The sequence below is a fragment of the Phacochoerus africanus genome, chromosome 2 (assembly GCF_016906955.1).
Source record: "Phacochoerus africanus isolate WHEZ1 chromosome 2, ROS_Pafr_v1, whole genome shotgun sequence".
In the NCBI taxonomy this organism is placed as follows: domain Eukaryota; kingdom Metazoa; phylum Chordata; class Mammalia; order Artiodactyla; family Suidae; genus Phacochoerus; species Phacochoerus africanus.
Genome location: NC_062545.1, coordinates 129,034,688 through 129,060,362, shown reverse-complemented (window position 1 = coordinate 129,060,362; position 25,675 = coordinate 129,034,688). Strand labels below are relative to the sequence as shown.

Below are 25,675 nucleotides of genomic sequence, written 5' to 3'. Positions count from 1 at the left end.
AATTATTTAATATGCTTTTGCTTTCCATGATACACACTGGACAATCAGTAGTTATCTTCTGATTTTCAATTAGTTTTTCAGAAATCTATTATTTTGTGAACTATTACCAGTTCTACATACTGTATACTACTGCCTCTCAAGAAATGTTGTATTCTGGAGTTCCCGTCGTGGCGCAGTGGTTAAAGAATCCGACTAGGAACCATGCGGTTGTGGGTTCGGTCCCTGCCCTTGCTCAGTGGGTTAACGATCTGGCGTTGCCGTGAGCTGTGGTGTAGGTTGCAGACGCGGCTCGGATCCCGCGTTGCTGTGGCTCTTGTGTAGGCTGGCGGCTACAGCTCCGATTCGACCCCTAGCCTGGGAACCTCCATATGCCACGGGAGCGGCCCAAAGAAATAGCAAAAAAAAAAAAAGAAAAGAAAAAAGAAATGTTGTATTCAGAGCATTCTTGTACCAGGAAGATTTAGGATTCAAGTGAATTCTGAGCTCTCACAAGATCTGTAGTATATAAGGCTTTCAGAAGACAACTCATCTGCTCCACACTTTGAAACATCAACAACCAGATTCACAAGGTTCTGTCCTTACCTCAGCCTCATCTCTTTCCACAATCCCAAGAACAGAACAACTTCCCCAAATGCTCAACGCAATCTCCTCTTTGGACTTTTCCATCTCGTTTTTCCTTGTCTAGACACTCTTCCTTTGTAACATCAACTCTTCCTATCTCACTTATATGTCATTTCATTAAAACGTTTCCAGACCTCCTCACTGGTACCCTTCCTTGCGCTTTTTCAATGCCTGTGAAGAACCCCTTCTTTTAATCATTTTATCACACGGTATTTAAATTGTTTTTTTGCCTTCAACAATTTGCAGACTCTGGGAAGTCAGTATTTCCGTCTGCCTTGTTCAGTTACATCCCTCTCATCTAGTATGGTCCTCAGACATTGTGGTTTTTCAATAAATATTTCTTGATTGGATAACAAGAGTGGCCTGGAGTTTTAATAGATAATGCTCTCCCAATCACCATGCTTGCTTTTCTGTCATTCCACTAGCACTGGACGCTCGGGACTGATTCATTTTCACCGCGTGAGGTTGGCTGTCCTTTGACCCAGGCCTGCAGGTGTGAATTCCTTCGTTTTTACGATCTAACTTAGCACAACCACCGCCAACACGCGTGGTGTGGGTTTATACAACCCACAGCAACTGCTGTGCCTTCTAGGCAGTGAGCTGGAAAAAGGCTCTTCAGGTGCCACCGGGACCCCAGGACAGACAAGAATTCGCCTTAACCTGGCCTCTGGCATTGCTCTCTACACACCACCTCCTCCAGCGCGCCAAGCCGTTAAGTACCACCCCTTCTCACTCGGCTCCACCCACCTGGCGCACCCGGGTTACTAAACCCTAGCCGCCAGGTTGCGCTCAGCGTTCGTAAGCCCCGCCTCCAGGGCGAGGGCGCGCACCCCCTCCCTGCTCTGCCTAAGCAGTTCCGTTAGCAGTGGGAGGAAAAACCGTCTTTCGGGTCCCCGCCTCTCCACTCCCAACGCTTTATTCCCTACTCCCCCTGCGACCACTCCACAACCAGCTACGGAGGCCCCTAAAGTACAAATATCCCCTAGGCACTGGCGTAGCCTGCTAGATTTTTTTCCTTGTTACTCCACTTGGTACCAAGGTCCTTTGTTCAGTTTTTGTCAGGAATTCGGGATCGCGAATTTCTTCCGCCGGCGGGAACTCTAACGCTCTTCACGGAAGTAAACTTGTTTTTTGGGCTCCCCCCGCCCGCTACGCCGTGGCTGCCTGCATTCCTTCCCTCCCACCTCTCGGAATTGTGGCGGGAGGGGGAGGAGGAAGTCAAGGCGCCTGCGCGGAGAGGCCGCTTTCCATCCGGGTCCCTGTCCGTGCGGTGCAGCAGGTCGGTAGGCGGGAAATGGCGACTGGCTGAAGGAGCTGGTTCTGTTGCTGCTGCGGGCTAAGGGGGAAAGACACCGCACATTGCGCAGTCGGGACCATTGCCGGAGCCTGAGGACACTTCTCTGTCGTCACAGTTAGGTAATTCCCCTCGTCCAGACGCTGCCGCGGCTTCCAACCTTAGTCCTCCTCCTCTTCCCAGGGCCGTCTGCCGGGATCTCCTCCCCTTCTCAACCTGGTTCTCCAGCGGCTCCGGCGCCTTAGTAGGCAGGCACTGTTGGCGCCTCGTACGTCCGCTGTGTGGAGCCTCTCTTCTCTGGACTTTCCCCTGGGAACAGAAAGAGAGCTCACTTCCCGCCAGCTTCAGCTCTCAGGCTGCGGCCTGTGTTGTGATTTCTGGGGTTAGATTTCACTTTCCTACCCACCCCCACCCCGATCTCACGTCCCTAGTTCCAAACCCTGTGGTCCCTCCGGGTAATTGGGTTAGATCAGCTTTTCTAACCCTGACCCACCTGATGTTTTGGGTATTTCTTTCTTTCTAGTAAGGTGTTTTTAGGGGGGCGTTGCTCTCTCTTAGTTTTTATAAGCACCTTTTAAGGATCTGGAAAAGATTTCACTGAGTTCTGTTTGTCTTTTGTGCTGTTAAAATATTAAGTTGACATTGTTACTTTTTCAATCAAGAGTGCTGGTAAAGAACAGCTCATGTGGAAGGCCTCTGTTTCTATAGTGGTCGATTAAGGGTGAATCTCATCGTCCGTAGTATTCTACGCTTTCTTTGGGTGTTAAATGCCTGTATGGGTGCTTACTTTTGCATTCTTGACTATAATTCCGGGGTAAATATATTGCATAAGTAAATTGTGTTTATTTACTTTTCACCCTAGCGGTACCTGGATGTTTGAATGATGGTAAGCCCTTAAGAGTACCTTAGGGAAACCTACAGAGACACTGCCCGTAAACTGCACTAAGATTCTGAAATGACATGTACTTAGTAGATGTTCCTCCAAGGCAGGGATTTATCTCTCTAATGCTAATAAAGCAGTAATACCAAGATTATTGCCCAACGTAGATATACAAATTGGTAGCTTAAAAGATACTTAACGTCGTAATTTTCAGATTGTAGATTTCTTTATATACAGTCTCCTCATTCTTTGCCAAGTTTTAAATTTTCGTTTGTTGTTCACCTGTTATCCTTATAAAAGCAAGGACGTGGCTTGTTAAAGCTAGTTTTATTTTTTCTTCTCTTCCACATTGCAGACCAGTTGTCCATAAAGAGGTAATAAGGAGGCTGTTGGTGTTTTGCAGAACTTGTTTTTCAATCTTGTTGAATTTGAGGCCTTTGTAGTTTTTTATTTTTAACTAGTCAAATTAGGTTTTAAAAATGTGGTTCGCATTACATGTCATTTGATGTTTTGTAACTCAGGCTTTCTGCTCTCTAGGTTCAGTTTAAAAGACTTCCACATTGTTAGCATATTAAGATTAAATTTCATTAATAAACAGAAACATAGAAACATCAAAATAGTTGTTATTTGGTAGATTCCTTCCAAGGTCATAAAGAAAGTCAAGGCAAAATGTAGTTCTTAGATGAAGCAGTCTTTTAGGATTGAGTTGAATTTCATACTTACCTTCTAAACCTAAAGAATAAAGAGTGGGAAGTGGAGGTGAGGTCATGTTGGATACTTGCTGTGCCAATTTGTTCCAAAAATAGGGCCAAATGTATGACTTAAAAGGATGTAAAATTATTGTTCTAGTGTAGGTTTTGTCTGTACTTTAATGACCTTTGGGGTAATTTATCGAGCATTAATGTTTTTAATAAAATTTGTTTTACGAATAGCTGAGTGAGCATTGTATGTAGACTGGTCTTTAAGAACTCTCACAAATTGTTTTTAATTCTTCATTCATTCAGCTCTTTTAATGCTCTTCTCAGTGTAGGTTGAAAGACAGAACTCACGTCACATAGTCCTTAACCTCTGTGGATTTGTAGCTGTACAGACATTACAAATAGGACTTTATAGAAAAACCAAATAGGATCGTTATGTTTTATAATATTCTACATGGTGTGTTCTTGGACATTTCATTTCCTGTTGTTAAGAAACTCAGAATTAGGTGTGTTTGGTCTTTTCCTAAATTCATCTAGCTGATCGCATGTTTGAGATTTCTGGTTGAGAGGCTTCTTCACAAGAATATTATTTAACAGAGTCCATACAATTCTGGTTAAAAAAACTTTTGTTCAGAAAGGATGTTCTAGACTTGTAACTATAGGGTTAATTGAAGATTGAATGAAATGGTATTAAATTATCTCAGTCATAGATTTTTGGATTAATGCGCTAAAGAGCAAATTATTTTGTCAGAATTGGTGATAAACAAGATCTAACTAAATTTCTAATTTACCACGCTGTTGTGAAAGCATACCTTAGAAAAGACACTTTAAGTCATGTATACCGAATGTGCTGAGAAAACCTCATATGATATACCGTAAGTAATTTTTCTGGGTAGGTTAAAAAAATTACCTGACATTTTAACTGGATTGCTCTGGGGGTCCTTTGCTTTACTTTGAAGATGAGAAGGTTTAAGAAAGATGGGATTGAAGATAAAACCAAACAATTACTTTTAGTTTCCACTTTGCATTTGCCATGAGACATATATCTAAGCCAGGTATATATTCACGACGGGTTGTATGACCACATTAATTTTTAATTTAAAGTTATTAAATTGTAATTGGGTCTACATTACAAATAGCTAGACTGTGTGGTTGACTGGGTGGTATAATTTGAGAATTGCCGATGCCAATCTTTGTCTCTCTCCTTCATGTTAGGGAATCTTTCTAAAATGTTTTGTTTAAAATCACATTCTTTGGAAGAGAAACCTTAAAAGTATTGCTTTTATTGACAATATTAGGACCGATTAGTTTTATCAGATAAATTTGCTATTACCACAAAAAGGTGAGAGTTCAGAGGCAGTGGAATACAGAAGCTTCTTGCACTGTGATCAGGAGAGGTGTGGCATATAAGAACATTGTCTGAGGGAGAAAGGCATGGTTGGAGTACAGTTATAGCGAGAATCTTGGGGTACGTGGGGTCTTTGAGAATCTTGTGAATCTGACAGTAGTGAGAAGTGAGACTAAATGTGATCCCAAGAAAAATTGTAGGATCTTAAGGACAGACATGGCTTTAGATTTGGCCAGCCCTTTTGTTTGCTTATCTCATCCGCAGGTCCCCCATTTAGTATGGTATTTTTAGAGAAGAGTGAGGGAAAACACTAAAATGCCATTGAAAAAAAAATTGTTGTAAAATATTTACATAAAAAGTCTTCTAGCATTAATGCAAGGTCCCACTAAAGCTGACTGATTATAATAGGAACCCAGTATTTTCTGGTAATCATAGGCTCTCCTGTACTAATTTAGAGAGATTGTAAAAAAGGAAGTATATCTAGATTAAACATGAATCATCAACTGTGCTTTAATTGAGATTCTGGAGTCAGGTTTTCATAATAGCTATAATAATTTTAGGACAAGGAAATGTGTTTATTACTTTGATTAAAGAAACAAAATTGTAGTATTAGAAGGCACTTGAATACTTCAGAAATAATTGGGATTCTATTTAATAATAGTGGCTTATATATAGTTTAGGAAGAATGTTTTCTTTCTTTGGACTAAACACTTCCAAATGGAGAAAGTGAGAACTAAAAAAGCAGAGCCATTGCTAAAAATAAATAAGAAAGGGAGATTAAGACTCTGTTAAATCATACTATGATATTTTAAGTTTCTCATGTTGACTAGTTAAAGTAATGTTTAGGAATTTAAAAGTACATTTTATTAAGAGTGTATTTGCTAAAGAAAAATATTCAGAACCAATAAGTATCTTTTCAACTGAGAACAACTTTGATTATTTGTTTTAGGAGTACTTGCTTTCTTCCTGGTGTTCCCCAAATATATATATGATTATTCTAGTTAGTTGAAAATGATTAACCTCTCATTGATCTTACAAGTACCTGCTTCAGTGTATTTAGTTAAATAATACAGTACCATCCTTTAATTTTCTGATGTGCCAATAAAATTATTTGAAAAACATTGACAATCACATTTCAAACAACAATCATGCATTTTCTTCTCATTGGGAATATACCATTTTATTTTATTTTGCTATTATTTTAGTAGTAGTAAACAAGAGGGCACTTCTGTTAGAGAATTATAATTATACCTCATCTTTGACTAGTAATTTAAATAAAAATTTACTCATCTTAAAATTTCTTGTCTTCAGTTTAGCTCAATCATAATGATTAGTTTTTCCTTGGTAGATAGTAATAAGAATAGTAGGAAATTATTTTAGGTACTCAGAGATTATTAGATAACAACTATTTTTTCCTTTTTGTCAACATATCTTTCATTCTTTTCTTACTGTCACTATTGTGTTCTGAGAGTTTTATATTTCTACTGGCTTGAGAGTAAGTTGAATATAAAATTAATTTTATTTATGTAGAACATTTTATTGAAAGAGAATAAATAAGTAGTTATATCTCTCCCCTTGCCTGGTTTTGGTGAGAACTACTTAAATAAGCACTTTTAGCAAAATTTTGCCAAAATTAACTTCACTTTTTTTAATCTTCAAATTTTCTGTGTTAATGTATCCAATAAGTACATGGTAACTTGCATGTATATAGGTAACTCCAGTAAATTTTAAAAATTGCATATATTGGAATGTATATATTCTTTAGAAGGGATAGTAATACGATGAAAAGTGATAGACTGGAGTGACAAGTTTCTCAGGTACTTTTGACAAGTTTCTCATGAATGTTATAGGACCCAGTTTTTATGAGTTTGTAGCTTTATATTTTTGCTAAAATAGCACATTTTGTTATAAAGTTTTAATGGTATGAATTTCCCTTATGCCATGTAATGAAATCCTCTTTTTATAAGATGTGTAGGTTATATTTATTGTAGGTAGTTAAAATTAAAACAATCTCCAAATTGCTGTCCTGTTAAAACTTGGGCGAAAGAAATACTAAGTTTGTCCTCAGGGAAGGTAGTGGATAGTTGTAGTATCTAAACCTGTTGATTTCATATTATTCAGGCTGGAAATATAGGCTGGAAATATAGGCGGAATAATACTGTCTTTTTCTGTACATAACAAATATTGATTTTGCCTTAATAATATTTCTGCTGAGTATATACAAAGTTTTAATTTGAGGTGCTGATAATAGTATTTTAAAACATGTGCGTGAGTGGCTATGCCTGAAGTATTTTCAGTGATCAACAAACTGAATCATGCCATCTTTAAAAAAATCAGTTCATGTTTTCATTGAATGTTAGGTCATCAATAATGTAACAAACCGTATGTTCTTTTTCTGTAGAGAAAATGAACTGATCATGGTTTTAGGAAATGCATCTTTTTGTTGTTGTTGTTCATTGAAGAAAAATTTGAAAGGAAAAAGACCCATAATTTTATCAATCTAACTAAGCAACTTTTTTAATTTTTATTTTTTTTTAATTTTTATTTTTTATCTTTTATGTTTTGTATACTTCCTATATTTTATCAAATGTTTTTGATTATAAGTTTATTATATTTAGTAGTTTTTAAAGAAGTCTATAATATTATCTTGTAAAAAAAAAGTAAGTTGTACATGAAATAATCATGACCTCCAAAGACCACTCTATCACTGCTTTGTTGGGAAGGGTTTGATGAAAAGAATCTCCTTGTTTTAGAGTTGATTCTTCATATAATACTCTTTCACTTAATCCTTCTGCCCTAGTTGACTTTTGACTTTTATTAGGTGATAAATGGAAGGGACCAAGAAATCTCTTCCCTCTCTAAAGTAATTTAATGAAGGACCAGGGAAGGTAGTGGACAGTTGTAGTATCTAAACCTGTTGATTTCATATTATTCAGGCTGGAAATATAGGCAGAGAAAACAGATGCTGACACTTTTGCACATGTCATTTGGTGTCAGCTAAGGTAGTGTTTTTCAGGTTTTGCTTTCATTAATATAAATTAAGTAGTGATGCCATTTGTAATAGAATATTACAAACCTATGGAAATGTAAAGCTAGAGGAGACCAAAAGGGTCCTCTAGTCTTTGTTTCCTTAGTGATGACTTTTTAACAAGTAGTAAATGTTTGTCTCTATTAGAGTGCTTCTAGATGAGTTGTATGTGACAGAAGAATGGAAACAGCTTAGATTAATTAATGACTCATCTCCTGTTTTGACAGCTCTTTTTTTAGGTAAAATTTACATGTTGTAAAATGCAAAGATCTGATGTCCATTAACTTCTTTTGCTGTTGAGGAAGTGAAGTGCTAGAATGCTTGCAAGACTTAATCAGTGTTAGAACTAAATAGTGGAAAATTCAGAACTGATATGTATGTCCTACTCTAGGGACTGTTCCCCTAGTTACTCGCTCAGGAGCCTACTCCAGAACCTTGGATGCATATTTTTCTTTATATAGACAATTGTTAATTTATATGTGTGTGTATAATTTTATATATAAAGTTTTATATTGGAACCCAGACTTAGTTAGCTTTAAAGTTTGCTTTGTGATCTTTTTACAGTTTTCTGTATTTATATATTTTTTACCCTCTTTTGTTTCCCTCTTCTTTCTCTTATTCAGCAAAAATTTATTTGAAAGAATACACATCAGGTTAGTCCTAGATAATTAGTTAAGAATTTCTGTTTTGTTTTTTTGATAGAAATTTGTATACTCAAGGCCTCAATAGCAAATGATCAGCTGAGTTTATGCTTGTATCATTATTATAATCTTGTTAACAAGGCAATTTGCAACCGTAATTGTTGGCATCAAATATTGCTTGGGGTCAGGGATTTTGTGAAGAGGAAGGAAATCTTATGAGGAAGGGATATTTTTAGTGTTTTTTTGTAGGCCTCTTTTTCTGAGCCCAAATTGATTACTGCATCGAAGATTGTGTTTCAGTGACATAATTTTTCCCCCATTCTCTGGTCTCTTTGAAGGAAATGAGAAGAATGTGAGTTAAAAAGATGCAGCTATCTTGTGTGCCAGGTGGTTGGAGTTACAAATAAGATTTCTGCCTTCAAGACTCTTACAGTCTAATGCAGTTAAAGAAATATAAACAAATATGCTTTGTTAAGAGCTGAGGAGAGATAAACATAGGGTTACACAGGCTTGGGCATGTGGAGGTGTTTACTTATTGGGGTGCGTGATACTTGGATTGAGCTTTAAATGATGAGGAGGATAAGCATTAGTTGAAAGGAAGGGATGTTTGAGGTAGAGAAAAAGGCAGAAGCATGGTACAGCACAGTGTGGGCAGGAAACCATTATTAAGCTGGATTGCAAAGAGTGAGGCAGCAAATAGCAACAAAAAAAGACTTAGGTAGATCTTGGAGGGTTTTATATATAATGCCAGAGTTTAGTTTTTATTTTGAAGGCAGTCGATGGGAAGGAATAGGCAGATCTGCAGAGTGCCAACGATGGATTTAAATGGGACGAGACAAATATTTTAAGAGGTGAAATCATCAGAATTTGGTGATTAGGTATTTAGAAAGGTTCCTGGCTTGATTGAGTAGGAAGAGTACTTGTGATCAAGAGTATAGTAAGAAAAAAAAAAATGAAGTTCTCGCTGTGGCTCAGCGGAAACAAATCTGACTAGTATCCAAGAAGACTCAGGTTCGATCCTTGGCCCTGCTCAGTGGGTTAAGGATCTGGCGTTGCTGTGAGTTGTGGTGTAGGCTGCAGATGCAGTTTCCATCTAATGATGCTGTGGCTGTGGTGTAGACCAGTGGCTACAGCTCTGATTCAACCCCTAGTCAGGGAACCTCTATATGCCATGGGCGTGGCCCTAAAAAGACAAAAAAAAAAAGAAAGAAAGAAAGAAAGAAAATAAAAAGAATATAATAGGAAAAATACGAAATCAAGAGCAGGTTTGGGAATGGGAATTCAACTTCGGGTAAGTGGAATTTGAAGTGCAGAATAAAAGTGTAGAGAAAGCTGTTGAATGAGAGTCTGAAATTTAGAGATGATAGAGCAGCTATAAGAATTAATGTTGCAATTTGGAAGAGTCCCCCGCCCTTTTCCACCAATTAGTTCTTTTAGTTGGGCTGCAGTTACATAGAAAGCAAACTTTATTGCCAAGTTTTAGATTGCTAAACGATCAGCTTTTTCTGTTCTTTAATTGAGATCTGGTTCAAATGTTGGAAAAGTGGAAATGTTTTACATTATGTACTTCCCTCCTCCATGTCATGAGTTCTTAAGCTTAAAATGTTGTTGCAGTCATTGCTGTGGTTTTGTGTGTGTGTGTGTGATGTAATCTACTTAAATTGTATCATTTTCATTCATTAGTAGTAGATTTATTTCCCTGGTGTACTCATTTCCTGATCCTTACTTGTTTTAATTTATTATTACTGATAATGGAAAAAGAGCTGGAGTTCCCGTCTTGACACAGCAGAAACGAATCCAACTACTAACCATGAGGTTGCGGGTTCGGTCCATGGCCTCACTCAGGGGTTAAGGATCCAGTGTTGCTGTCAGCTGTGGTGTAGGTTGCAGATGCAGCTCAGATCCGGCATTGCTGTGGCTGTGGTTTAGGCCGGCAGCAACAGCTCCTATTAGACCCCTAGCATGGGAACCTCCATATGCGGCAGGTGCGGCCCTAAAAAGACAGACAAAAAAAAAGAAAAAGAGCTTATCTAGTAATGGAACTCCTTTAAAGCACCTAGAGGATGGTTAAATTCTAACATAAATAGGATTACCAAGATGAGGCTATATGTGTAAGACTCTTATATTTTCAGTTTAGGTAATTATATTATTACAGATATTATGTAAACAATTTCTTTCCTGTACTTGGCTCAATTAATATGTATTGTCTTAGTTTGGTTTTGCTGCCCTCATAAAATGAGTTTGTGAGAGGTCCCTTCTCCTCTGTTTTCTAGAAGAGTTTGTGTAGATTTTGTTTGCGTTTGGGGGTGTTACTTGTTTTTTTCAAAGATTTTTAGTGGAATTCTCCAGTGAAGCCATCTGGATCTGGAATATTGAGTTTTGGAGACTTTTCCTCCAATTTCAGTTTTTTTAAATGTGGGGCTGATAAGGTTATTTGTTCTTGTGAGTTTTGGTGATACATATTTTTTTGAGGAATTTGGTCATTTCATCTAAATTGTTGAATGTATGGGCATAAAATTGTAATATTCCATTATTTTTCTTTTGATGTCTCTTGGATATATAGTGATGTTTGCGCTACCACTCCTAAAATGGTAATTCGTGTCTTCTCCCTCTTTTTTTCCCCACTCATTTTTGCTAGAGGTTTATCAATTAAGTCATTTTTTAAAAAACATCATCTTTTGGTTTTATTGTTTTCTGTTTTTAACTTCATTGATTTTTTTTCTTTTTTTTCTTTTCATGGCCTCACCCATGACATATGCAAATTCCTGGGCCACAGATTGAATCTGAGCTGCAGCTGTGGCAATGCCAGATCTTTTGTTTATTTAAAAAAATTTTTGAAGGTAACTGGCAAGTTTAATAGAAGGTTAGTTTGATGTGTATAAAAAATTCATTAAAAAATTTTTTTTAAATCTTTTTTTGCTTTTTTTTAGGGCCACTCCGTGGCATATGTAGATTCCCAGGCTAGGGGTCTAATTGGAGCTGTAGCCACCAGCCTATGCCAGAGCCACAGCAACGAAGGATCTGAGCCGCATCTGCAACCTACACCATGGCTCATGGCAACGCTGGATCCTTAACCCACTGAGCAAGGCCAGGGATCGAACCCACAACCTCATGGTTCCTAGTCGGATTTGTTAACCACTGTGCCATGATGGGAACTCCATTTAAAAATTTTTTTAAATTATAGTTGATTTACAATGTTTCCTCAATATTTTAACTTTTTAAGTGATTTTTATTTTTTCCATTATAGTTGGTTTGTAGTGTTCTGTTAATTTTCTACTGTACAGAAAAGGGACCCAGTCACAGACATGTGTGTGTGTGTATTCTTTCTCTCACTTTATCGTCCATCATGTTCCATCACAGGTGACTAGATATAGTTCCCTGTGCTATACATCAGGGTCTCATTGCTTATCCACCCAAATGCAATAGTTTTCATCTTTTAACCCCAAACTCCCAGTCCATCCCACTCCCTCCTCCTCCCCCTTGGCAACCACAAATCTGTTCTCCAAGTCCATGCATTTCTTTTCTGTCAATGCCGTATCTTTTAACCCGGGCCCAGGAACTCATGCCTCCTAGCAACCCCAAGCCACTGCATTGGGATTTTTTTTTTTTTTTTTTTGGCTTTTTAGGGCCACATGTGTGGCATTGGCAGTTCCCAGGCTAGGAGTCGAATTGGAGCTGCAGCTGCCAGCCTGTAACACAGCCACAGAAGGATCTGAGCACCCTATGGCACAGTTCGTGGCAACACCAGGTCCTTAACTCACTGATTGACACCAGGGATTGAACCTGCTTGCTAGTTGGTTCGTAATTACTGAGCCACAGTGGGAACTCCTGCAGTGGTATCCTTAACACTCTTCACCATGGGTTCTCCCAAGCTGAAGTTTGGTTTTGTTGTCACAAAGGATGCTACAGGTGCACCATTGGCTTCAAATTTCACTAGGTTACTTTTTGCTTAGGCTAGAAGTGGAGATATGAGGTGTTTCTCAGTTTTCTGATTGACTCACAGATTTTGGCTTTCCCTGTGTGCCTATGCATCTCTGCAGTCTAGGTGCTTCTGATCCTCGCCCAGCAGTAGACTACTGTTATGTTCATTGGTGCTTGTTAACCTAGTGGTAGAGCCAGGAATCTCTGTTGTCCTGGTCCAGTCTCAATCTTATCTTGTTTGTCTGGGCATCAGAAGTGGGGCTGTTTCAGGGATCTTGCCTTTGTACTCCAAACTAGGCCATGTATCTTTACAGGTCCTGTTTTGGAAGAACTTACCTCAGTGGTAGGAGTTCTGATGGCACTGGTATAAGATCCTGGGCCCAAGATAGTTTCTGGCCCTTTCTCTAGAGGGATTGGTAGAGGAGGTTTTTCTTTCACTCTGCTCTTATCCTTAATGATGTTTTGACTTATGCTGGAGTGGGAGTGTGTGACTGGACTTGCTGCCCCTCCCCGAGCCTTAAAGTTTTTGTACCATGGGAAGAAGTATCTGGTTGGGCCTCTGATTTTTTTTTTTTTTTTTTTTAACTCTCTCCCCCCATAGTAGAGTCTGCTCTGTTCTTCCAGCCCTGTATTACAGAAGACTCTCTCCAGTCTCATGTTCCCATAGACTGGAGCACCAGGTGGAGGTCTGTGGCAAAGATCCTATAAATAGATCTGGATTCCATTGTGTCTCCTGTTCCTAAAGAGTAGTAGTGGCTTATGCTAGCCCACACTTTGCCTTTAGGAGAAGCAATTTAATTTATTTGTTTGTTTGTTTTTGATTTTTTTTTTTTAGAGCCACACTTAAAGCACATGGAAGTTCCCAGGCTAGGGGTCAAATTAGAACTACAGCTGCTGGCCTTTGCCACAGCCATAGCATTGTGGGATCTGAGCCGTGCCTGTGAACTGCACCACACCTCACGGCAACACCAGATCCTTAACCCACTGAGCGAGTCCAGGGATCCAACCTGCATCCTCATGGATACTAGCTGGATTTGTTAATGCTGAACACAACAGGAACTCCCAGGAGTAACAATTTATTTTATTTTATTTTATTTTATTTTTATTTTTTGTCTTTTTGCCTTTTCTAGGGCCGCTCCCACGGCATATGGAGGTTCCCAGGCTAGGGGTCTAATCGGAGCTGTAGCCACAGGCCTACACCAGAGCCATAGCAACTCGGGATCCGAGCCGAGTCTGCGACCTACACCACGGCTCACAGCAATGCCGGATCCTTAACCCATTGAGCAATGCCAGGGATCGAACCCACAATCTCATGGTTCCTAGTTGGATTCGTTAACCACTGCACCACAACGGGAACTCCAGGAGTAACAATTTAAGATAAGTTCTTTTTACTTGCTTTTATGGCATCACTGTCTCTGTCCTTGCTCTGCCACAGGTGAGCCAGGGCTTACATCTTGTCTGTCCTAGGAAAGGCTTGTCTTTTTTTTTTTTTTTTTTTTTTAAAGACACCTGTGGCATGTGGAAGTTCCTGGGCCAGGGATCGAAACTGAGCCACAGCAGCATCCTGCTAGGCCACCAGGGAACTCCAAGGCTTGTTTTTTCTTATATCTTGGTTTGATTGACCTGGGTCCTTAGCTCTCTCTCTGGTGGGTTCAGTTCTCTGGTTTAGTGTTTTTTTTTTTTTTTCTTGTTATGCTGATAGTGGTATTTTCCCCCCCAACTTTTTACATAGGAAGAACCCAGTTAATACATAAAAATTAATCTTAAAGGCAGAATTCCAATTACTAGTCAGGGGAGCTCTCTTTTCTAGAGCTGTAGTTTGTAATTCCATGACTTCTTTGGCCTCAGGTTGCTTGGGATAAATGAACTCTCTTGCCTTCTTGGTTTAAACCAAAGGAAAAGGTTCAGATTGGCTAAACTGATAGTAAAGAAAGAGAAATTATTTCTCAACTGGCCCTAGATTACTTTTTCCTCTTACCAAAACGCTGTGGTTCCCCCCAAACTATCTTGTGGTCAGCATCTCTGTAATTTTTCTTATGTTTTCTTAGACCTCTTCTCTTAACCTTCCTTAACCTTTTGTTTGTAGGAAAAATCACCCATTGTAAATGACTATTTAGAAAAGGAGCAGAAGTAAAAAAAAAAATTGAAGATGATAAGAATTTGAACTTTTGATAACTTTAATTCATTTGAATTTTTCATTGATGATAGACTTTTTACATTGCTTATTATTTTTATTAAAATTATCCAGAAATTAAAGCAATTCTGTCATTGTCTCCATCTCATTTTCTTTCAGTCATAAAATGGAAATAATGAAAAAAATAAACAAATGAAATGTAAGGGAAATAATGGACACAAATTTGTTTTAAGTGAAATAATGTCTTAGGGCTTAGGACAGTGTTTTGTATTACAGCGATTAGTAAAGGATAGCTTTTGGTTATATATCACTTTTACCTTTTCCATGTTCAAATAAATATAGCTAAAATACTTTATTTTTGAAAAGAATAGGTTGGCAATTGGTTTTTCTGAAGTCAGCAGATAGGAAATCTACTAGAAAACCATCCTAATACTTTTTACCCAGTGCTTTGATAGTATACTTGGTCGAATTATGTTTATTCAGGTAAGCTTTAACATTGAAGTCTTTATTTTAGGAGTTTGCAGGAAATGTAAAGATTAAATTTAGCAAATATTTATTGAGATCTTTGGAAATACAGATTATTTATTTATTTATTCATTTTTTTGGTCTTTTTGCCATTTCTTGGGCTGCTCCCACAGCATATGGAGATTCCCAGGCTAGGGGTCGAATTGGAGCTACAGCCACCAGCCTACGCCAGAGCCACAGCAACGTAGGATCTGAGCCGCGTCTGCAACCTACACCACAGCTCACGGCAACGCCGGATGGTTAACCCACTGAGCAAGGGCAGGGACCGAACCCGCAACCTCATGGTTCCTAGTCGGATTCGTTAACCACTGTGCCACGACAGGAACTCCTGGAAATACAGATTATTTTAAAGTATTACATATAGTTCCATTATCTGGGAGAGCTGGGGAGGAAATAATGAAGATATCTAGACTCCTCTAAATTAGGCTGTAATTGGCAAATTGAAAAAGTTATATACTATCTGTTTTTAAGTATTAAAATGATAGCTTTTTTTAAACTTTGTGTTTAAAACAAGGAAAATTATGCCTAACCAAGTTGCTGGAGTTTAATTCTCCTTAGAAATTCTTTAGACATTTGTTAAATAAGGGATTGGCAGTGTATATTTGCAGGTTTACTCAGTTCTGTTTTTAAAAGATTTTTTTGATTAGAATTTAACATTTCTGGGAGTTCCCATCGTGGCTCAGTGGTTAACGAATCTGACTAGGAACCGTGAGGTTGCAGGTTCAATCCCTGGCCTTGATCAGTGGGTTAAGGATCTGGTCGGTATTGCCTTGAGCTGTGGTGTAGGTTGCAGACGCGGCTCAGATCTTGTGTTGCTGTGGCTATGGTGTAGGCTGGCAGCTATAGCTCTGATTAGACCCCTACCCTGGGAATTTCCATATGCTGTGGCTGCTGCCCTAGAAAAGACCAAAAAAAAAAAAATAATAATAACATTTCTGAATATTTACATTGTGAAATGGTGAACTTTATGTCTCTACACATTCTAGCAGATGTTAGATAGGAATGCTACCTGAGAGATTTCTACTTTGGTTGGGGAGGTTGAACTGAAGTCTTTTTCAACTTTAGTGTTTTAGATTTTTTAGAGAAGAAAAGAGAAAAGTGCATGTACAGGCATTCAACAAAATGGGAAATGCGGGTAACCTATAAATAGAATTAAAACATTTAGTTTTATGATTTATGATTATTATTTATTTATTTATTTGCTTTTTAGGGCTGCATGTATGGCATATAGAAGTTCACAGGCTACGGGTCGAGCTGCAGCTGCCGGCCTCTGCCACAGTCACATCAGCTTGGGATCCAAGCTGTGTCTGCGACATACACCACAGCTCATGGCAACATAGGATTCTTCTTTTTCTTTTTCTTTCTTTTTTTTTTTCTCACATCCCCCCACTCCCCAAACTGTCTCCTGAGACCATAAATTTTTTAATGTCTGCAAAGAAGTTCACTCTGTCCTTTTTTTCAGATTCCGCATGTCAGTGAAAGCATTTGATGTTGGTGTCTCATTGTATGGCTGACTTCACTTAGCATGATAGTTTCTAGGTCCATCCTAGAATGGTGGTATTTCGTTCTTTTTAATGGCTGAGTAATATTCCATTGTGTATATGTACCACCTCTTCTTGATCCACTCCTCTGTCAGTGGACATTTAGGTTGTTTCCATGTCTTGGCTATTGCAAATAGTGCTGCAATGAACATGGGAGTACATGTGTCTTTGTGAGTTGTGGTTTTCTCTGGATAGATGCCCAGGAGTGGGATTGCTGGATCAAATGGTAGTTCTATTTTTAGTTTTCTGCGACATCTCCATACTGTTTTCTACAGTGGTTGCACCAATTTACAATCCCACCAACAGTGTACTAGGGTTCGTTTTTCTCCACACCCTCTCCAGCACTTATTGTTTGTAGACTTTTTGATGATGGCCATTCTGGACTGGTGTAATTGTGGTACCTCATAGTGGTTGCAACATTGGATCCTTTTTTATATATATATATATATATATATTTTATATATATATATTTTATATTTATATATATATATATAGGCATTACACCATTCTAGGTGATGTGATAAACAAGACATTACAGACCTTACATTGTACCATGGAGAGAAGTGGTTATTAATGATACAATTGTAGAACTGTATTATTTAATTGTACAGTTGCATTATTTAGTTATAATTATCATAAATTCTTTGATGGAGAGGAAATCAGAATCAGTTCTAAGAAGACTTCAGCATTCCAAGAATGATGTCAAATGACCCCCTTCATGGTGGATTATGTGCTTATTTATTATGAGATACATTTCTTCTTCAGAGATTCCTTGTTTGTGTATCAATTGTAGATTTTTGGTTTGCAGATATTCTGAAGTTTTGATATTAGAGTCTACATGTATATGAGATTGTTTTAAGTTGTTGTTCTCTTAATTGCAAGTTCATCTCCAGTGTCCTGCATTTGTACCCACCTCTTCTCATGATTTCTGATTTTGGTGGTATAATTGTGCATGGATGATTTCGTATCTTTACTGTATATATACCTTTACTGGTGAGCTTTGTCATTTGTGGAATTTTTCTTTCCTGTTGCTGTCTTTTCTTTTCTGCCTGGTGAAGTTCCTTTGGTATTTGTTGTAAGGCTGGTTTAGTGTGGCTGAATTCTCTCAATTTTTGCTTATCTGTGAAGGTTTTGCTTTCTCCTTCAAATCTGAATGAGAACTTTGCTGGGTAAAGTAATCTTGGTTGGAGGTTTTTTTCCTTTCATCACGTTAAGTATATCATGCCACTCCCTTCTGGCCTGCAGAGTTTCCGCTGAAAAATCTGTTGATAACCTTATTGGGGTTCCCTTGTATGTTATTTGTTTTTTTCCCTAGCTGCTTTCAAGATTTTCTCTTTGTCTTTAATTTTGGTTAGTTTGATTAATATGTGTCTCGGTGTATTCCTCCTTGGGTTTGTTTTACATGGTACTTGTTGTGCTTCCTGGATTTGAGTGAGTGGTTCCTTTCCCATGTTAGGCAAGTTTTTGGAATATTATCTCTTGGAATATCTTTTTCTGTCCCCTTCTCTCTCTCTTGTCCTTCTGGCACCCCTATAATACAAATGTTGGTGCTGCTTTTTTTTAAAATTTAATTTTATTTTTTTTATTTTCCCACTGTACAGCAAGGGGGTCAGGTTATCCTTACATGTATACATTACAATTACATTTTTTCCCCCACCCTTTGTTCTGTTGCAACATGAGTATCTAGACAAAGTTCTCAATGCTATTCAGCAGGATCTCCTTGTATATCTATTCTAAGTTGTGTCTGATAAATCCAAGCTCCCGATCCCTCCCACTCCCTCCCCCTCCCATCAGGCAGCCACAAGTCTTTTCTCCAAGTCCATGATTTTCTTTTCTGAGGAGATGTTCATTGTGCTGGATATTAGATTCCAGTTATAAGTGATATCATCTGGTATTTGTCTTTGTCTTTCTGGCTCATTTCACTCAGTATGAGATTCTCTAGCTCCATCCATGTTGCTGCAAATGGCATTATGTCATTCTTTTTGATGGCTGAGTAGTATTCCATTGTATATATATATACTGTGTTGGTGCTTTTAACGTCGTCCCAGAGTTCTCTGAGACTCTCTTCATTTGTTTTCAATCTTTTTTCTCTTTTCTGCATCTGTAATTTCCACTCATCTGTACTCCACCTTGCTTATTCATTCTTCTGCCTCCTGTATTCTGCTGTTGTTTGCTTCTAGTAAATTTTTTATTTCAGTTACTGTATTTTGCATCTCTTCTTTTTTTTTTTGTCTTTTGTCTTTTTGTTGTTGTTGTTGTTGTTGCTATTTCTTGGGCCGCTCCCGCGGCACATGGAGGTTCCCAGGCTAGGGGTTGAATCGGAGCTGTAGCCACTGGCCTACGCCAGAGCCACAGCAACGCAGGATCCGAGCCGCGTCTGCAACCTACACCACAGCTCATGGCAACGCCGGATGGTTAACCCACTGAGCAAGGGCAGGGACCGAACCCGCAACCTCATGGTTCCTAGTCGGATTCGTTAACCACTGCGCCACAACGGGAACTCCTGCATCTCTTCTTAAGTTTTATATCTTGTATCTCTTTGGTCAATGTTTCCTGTAAGTTATCCATCTCTGCTTCCAGTTTATTTCCAATGTCTTGCATCATCTTCAGCATCAACAATCTAAAGTCTTTTTGCTAGAGGCTAAGAATCTTCTCATCACTTAGCTGATTTTCTGGGGTTTTTCCTTTCTCCCTCATCTGAGTTATAGTTCTCTGTCTTTTCATTTTTGTAGGTTTTTGGTGTGGTGATCTTTTTACAGATAATAGGGTTGTAGCCTCTTACTTCTGGTGTCTGCCCCCCTTGTGGCTGAAGTCTGTATGCAACATTGGATTCTTAACCCAATGAGTGAGGCTGGGGATCGAACCCACATCCTCATGAACACTAGTCTGGTTCATTACCACTGAGCTCCTGCCAGAACTCCTATGATTGTAATTTAAAGTAATGTTTACTGTAAATTAGCAAGCATTTTTAAAATTAAAAATAAATCCTGGTAAGTTCTCTTGTGATGCAGTGGGTTAAGGATCCAGCATAACTGCAGCTGTGGTGCAGCCTACAACTATGGCACAGGTTCCATCCCTGGCCTGGAAACTTCCACATGCTCTGGGTGGGCCATAAGTAAGTAAGTAAATAAATAAATAAATAAGTAAATTTTGATGAGCATTCAGCCATAGGTACTTTTTCTGTCCTTCTGGTTGAAACCATCTTTCCAACAAGCAGTTTGCTAGTATTCCTAGAGGTACTGAGGTACTACCAAACATTAACAATTTTTGACCCAATAAATTCCCTAAGAAATTATCTTCAGGACAAAATCAGGTATGTGGACTGAAATTTATATACAAAGCTATTGGATTTGAGGTGATAACTAGTAATTTTGAAAATTTTAATTTTTCTAACAAGTCAGTGATCATATAAATTGTAGAACATTTATCTGTATATTGGAATATTGTATGGCCATTAAAAATTATGTCCTTGGATTTTTAAAAGAATATTAGTAATGAGTTCAAATATAAAAAGGGAAGAAACCAGTCAGATCATAACAGATGTAATTCTAACTACTGTAGATTAAAATATCTATATAGTTTCAGCAGAGTAATAGTAACCACATTTCAGTCATCTCTGGATTGAGGAATTTCATGAGCTTTTTTCATATTTTTGTGCTCCGAAAGTCCTCTCACATATGTTTTATAATCAGAAAAAATGTGGTATGTCCACCTGAAGTAGAGAAGTTTTCAAACTCATAAGGGATCAAGAGTGAATTTTATCATATGTAGACTAAGTAGTTATTCCTTCCTCTCCTTGGGTTGTTGTAAGCCTGGCACATAATATATATTCACTGTATTTTTCCCCTGAGTTTGGGTCATATTTTCCTGTTTCTTTGCATTTCTCGTGATTTTTTTTGTTGAAAGTCAGCCATTTACTCTAACATACAGCCACTCTGGATTCAGGACTTTTTCCCTTGAAGGTCATTGTTTGTTTGTAACTTCCATAGGTAAAATCTGTGAAATATATCTCCCTGCAGCATGTAGCCACTGGTATCTCCACTTAGTTATTTTTTTTTTCTTATTTTAATCTTTGTTTTAATTTAAGAAATTTTAAGCTTGGCTTACTGGGATACACCCTTGTCTGCATAGCCTTCGATAGTCAGTTAACTATTCAACACATCTTGTGAAGTAATGCTTCTTGTTTCTACCTATGGATTTGTGTGGGGTGCACATTCAAAGTTCAGGCCTTTCCCAAGTCTGTTTCAGCTCTTATTTCCACTGGTTCATTTTTTACATCTTTTGTTCATAAGTGCAGCTGCAGAGTTAGCCAAGACTCTCTGGATAGCTTGGGCCCTTTTTAGTCTCTGCTGTGCGTGTATGCTAGCTCAGTCAGGGATATTCTTGTCCTAACAACTTCAGGCTAGTAGAGCTGTTGGCCCTCCTAGTTCTGCCACAAAAACTATTACTTATGCCAAAATTGTCACTTATACAGTGATGCTACTAAGTGTGGTCATTGTCCAACTACTCTAAATCATGTGAATCTTTTTTTTATGGTAACCTCAAAGCTGCCAGTGCTTTTAGCCTACCGATCTTTGGGGGCTTGCAGATGGGGTCAGGGAAGTAGAGCAGTCCCAGGTAAGAATAGCATAGACTCCTAATGTTTTTACCCATAGTTGAGCACTTTTATAAGCACTGTCAAATCATTTAATGCTTTGGTTGATTTCCAGAGTGCGGATACGGTGGCTTTTGTCATTTTGTCCAGCTGTAATATTGCTTTATAGGGAGAGGATTTGTTAACTTGGCCTAGTCAGAATTCCAGGGATTTTATTTTAACTTTATCTATCTTACATCTCTGTTTTTTGTTCCATACTGTGTCTTGGTTCTCAAGGACTCAGTAGATGGCAAACTTGGAATTAGAAATTTAAATATTAATTATATTTATCTCACAGCAGCCTTGGAATAACAATGCCAGTACTGGGGGGTTTGGGGATAATATGTGTGATTATCAAAGCCCTATATACTTTTTTGCTGTGTTCTCCCTACTCTTCCCTCATTTTTATTTATTTTTTATTTTTTTTTTGTCTTTTGTCTTTTTTGTTGTTGTTGTTGCTATTTCTTGGGCCGCTCCTGTGGCATATGGAGGTTCCCAGGCTAGGGGTCGAATCGGAGCTGTAGCCACCGGCCTATGCCAGAGCCACAGCAACGCGGGATCCGAGCCGCGTCTGCAACCTACACCACAGCTCACGGCAACGCCAGATCGTTAACCCACTGAGCAAGGGCAGGGACCGAACCCGCAACCTCATGGTTCCTAGTCGGATTCGTTAACCACTGCGCCACGACGGGAACTCCCTTCCCTCATTTTTAAATGGTTGAGTCTACATTTACATTGTCAGAGAATATAGCTATTACATAACTGCAAGTAACTATATGTTTTATGTTTGATGCTCACTGTTGGCTCTTACGGAATAACTATAGTCAGTTGGGTTTTCTGAAGTGCTCTATTTTTTCAGGAAGGGCTCCCTGGTAGGCTTATTCCTAGAACTCTTGCATGTTGCTAGTTTGTCTATAGTCATTCTTATAAGTTATATTTGTTGGACATAAAATCCTTGGTTTACTGTTTTTTCCTTGATTATTTTATTTTAAATGTTACTCCATTCTTCTTCTGACCTGAAGCATTGCTGTTGAAAAGTTTAGTGGTGTGTGTGTGTGTTTAGGGCTGCACCTGCGACATATGGAGGTTCCCAGGCTAGGGGTCGAATTGGACCTGTAGCTGCTGGCCTAGACCAAGGCCACAGCAATGCCAGGTCCAAGCCACATCTGTGACCTACACCACAGCTCACAGCAGTGCTGGATCCTTAACCCACTGAGCAAGGCCAGGGGTCAAACCTGCATCCTCATGGAATACTAGTCAGATTTATTTCTGCTGAGCCACAATAGGAACTCCTCATTTACTTCTTTATTCTTTTTTTTTTGTCTTTTTTTGCTATTTCTTGGGCCGCTCCCTCGGCATGTGGAGGTTCCCAGGCTAGGGGTTGAATTGGAGCTGTAGCCACCGGCCTACGCCAGAGCCACAGCAATTCGGGATCCGAGCCGTGTCTGCAACCTACACCACAGCTCACGGCAACACCGGATCCTTAACTCACTGAGCAAGGGCAGGAATTGAACCCGAAACCTCATGGTTCCTAGTCGGATTCGTTAACTACTGCGCCACGATGGGAACTCCTTTTTATTCTTTTTTTCAGCTTTTACTTCTAAAGTAATTTTTTTCTTTGCTCTTTAATTTTTTCTGAGTTGTCATTTCATCCCTGCCCCCCCCGAATTCTGGTTTAATTTGTTCTTGTATTGGTAGATTTTTTTTTGCTACACTCATAGCACACGAAAGTTCCCAGGGCAGGGATCATACCTGTGCCACAGCAGTGACAATGCTGGATCCTTAACCCACTAAGCCACTAGGGAACTCCATTGAATTCGCATTTTTAACCACCAGGGAACTCTATTGAATTTGTTTTTAAGCTTACTTGGAAGTAGTTTACAGTTGTGATCTGGTTTTGTGGGGTTACCTTTTGTAATTATATTGTTTTTAGGAAGTTAGAGATTTTATTTTATTTTATTTGTTTTTTGTCTTTTGTCTTTTTTTCCCAGGCTAGGGGTCAAATTGGAGCTGTAGCTGTCAGCCTACGCCACAGCCACAGCAAGGCCCAATCTGAGTCACATCTGTGACCTACACCACAGCTCATGGCAACACTGGAGCCTTACCCCACTGAGCGAGGCCAGGGATTGAACCCACAACCTCATGATTCCTAGTTGGATTCGCTTCTGCTGTGCCACGACAGGAACTCCAAAGATTTTATTCTGCTTCTCTTTTTTTTCCTTATGATAACTATATGGACTCTGACCTGATTTTTTTTACCTTTTAATGTGAAATTTGTTTTCCTGAGCTTTTAGATGGAGGTTTCGTTCAACATAGGTTTTGGCTTTAGTGGAGCTTTCTGTTGTTTTCTTACAGTGTTTGAAAATATGGAAGATTGTTCTCTGAGATTGCTTAATTTAAATTCCTCGTCCCACTTTTTCTAACATTCCCTTTGATCCGTTCTACTCTGTTTTGACTTTATTCAGCATTCTTGGTGTTGAACTCTTTTAGTAGCTCTGATAGTCAGGATTTTTGTTGTTGTTGTTGTTGTTGTTTTGTCTTTTGAAGGGCTCACTTGTGGCATGTGGAAGTTCCCAGGCTAGGTAGGGGATCAAATAGGAGCTGCAGCTGCTGGCCTACTCCACAGCTCACAGCAATGTTGGATCCTTAATCCACTGAGCAAGGCCAGGGATTGAACCCTCATCCTCATGGATACTAGTCAGGTTCTTAACCCACTGAGCCATGACGAGAACTCCAGTTCTTATTTTGTAATGGAAAATATCAAACCTATGCACAAAGTAAACAATGGTGTCAACATTGTTTACTCTCCATATAACCATCTCTCGGTTTCAATAGTAATTAACGTTTTGTCTTTTCCATTGGATCTCCCAACTTCTTCCTTCTTTCCTGATTGTTATTGTTTCTGAGAACTTTTTACAGGTGTTTAGGTAAAATTTATATACTCTGAAATGCGTAACATCTTAGCTGTAAGTTTTGACAAATAAACCTACAGCCTTATTACAGTATAGAACATTTCCTTTCCCCAAGGGAACTTTTATTGTGATATTTTTTCTCCTTTTATGATTTTTGCCTCTGATGGAATTTCTTTTTAGTGGTATCACTAAATGCATTCTCTTTTGGATCTGCCATTGCTTAGTGTCTGTGAGATTCTCTCATGTTTTTGATGTTAATAGTAATTGTTGCTTTCTGTTTCTGATTATTATTCCACTGTATAAAACAAAACATTACTCATCTTTCTGTTGCTGGACATTTTCGTTGTTCCCACTTTGGGGCTGTTGTAAATTAGGCTGCCTGGAACGTTTTGGTAAAAGCACATTGTGGACATGTTTACATTTCTCTTGGATCAAAACTTGGTGAAATTATTGGATCAAAGGACTATGTGTTGTTTATTAGAAATTGCTCAACTTTTGCTGAAATTACATTCCCAACAGCAGAATACAAGAGCACTCATTGTTCTACATCCTTGCTGCCATTTATATAGTCTTTTTACAATTCAAGTAGATGTGGATTACTATGCCGTTATATTTCTAACTTGCACTTCTGATGATGAATAATGTTGAGTATCATTTCTTATGCTAGATTTATGAAGTATCTAGATTTTATGAAGTATCTTCTCAAATCTTCTGTTCATTTTTTTCTGTTGTCTTTTTTTACTGTGTTTTAAGGCTTTATATTTTGCATACAAATTCTTTTACGGGATATATGTTTTGTGAATATTCTCAGTTTGTTGCTTGCCTTTTGATTTTCTCACTGGTGTACTTTGGTGAACAGAAAAATGTTAATTTGTATGAAGAGTATTCATACCTGGTTATTGATTTTATTTTTTATACAAGATCATGTCATCTACAAAGAGATGGTTTTACCTTGTCTGTTCTAACATGGATTTCTTTTTCCTCCCTAATTGGCTAGAACCTCCAGTAAAATATTGAATAGAAGTAGTGAGAGTAGACATCCTTGTCTTATTCTTAATCTTAGCTTTTCAATATGAAATATGGGGTTTTTATAGATGTCTTTTATCAGGTTGAAGAATTCCTTTCTATTCCTGGTTTGTTGAGGTTTGTTTTTCATTTTTTTTTTGTTCTTTTTGTTTGTTTGTTTGTTTGTTTTTTTGGTCTTTTTAGGGCTGAACCTGTGGCATATGGAGGTTCCCAGGTCATATTGGAGCTGTAGCTGCTGGCCTACAACACAGCCACAGCAGTGTCAGATCTAAGCCGTTTCTGCAACCTACACTACAGCTCACGGCAACACTGGATCCCTAACCCACTGAGTGAGGCCAGGGGTCAAACCTGCGTCCTCATAGATGCTAGTCAGATTCGTTTATGCTGAGCCATGATGGGAATTTCCTATTGAGTATTTTTTATTGTGGAAGTATTTTGTATCTGGTCACATTCTTTTCTCCATCAATTAAGCT

The 25,675-nt window shown here is 38.5% G+C and overlaps 1 protein-coding gene across 3 annotated transcripts in view; it reads left to right on the top strand.

The window, feature by feature from the left end:
* The first annotated feature begins 1,541 nt into the window (after positions 1-1,541).
* The window catches only part of CTDSPL2 (CTD small phosphatase like 2), a 94,480-nt gene continuing 70,346 nt past the window's right edge, over positions 1,542-25,675 (top strand). Inside the window, exon 1 of one of the 3 annotated variants that reach the window (XM_047766483.1) lies at positions 1,542-2,037. The gene's annotated coding sequence lies outside the window, so the exon portion shown is untranslated. The remainder of the gene's footprint in view (positions 2,038-25,675) is intronic. The other 2 variants (XM_047766484.1, XM_047766482.1) reach the window with 2 other exon arrangements.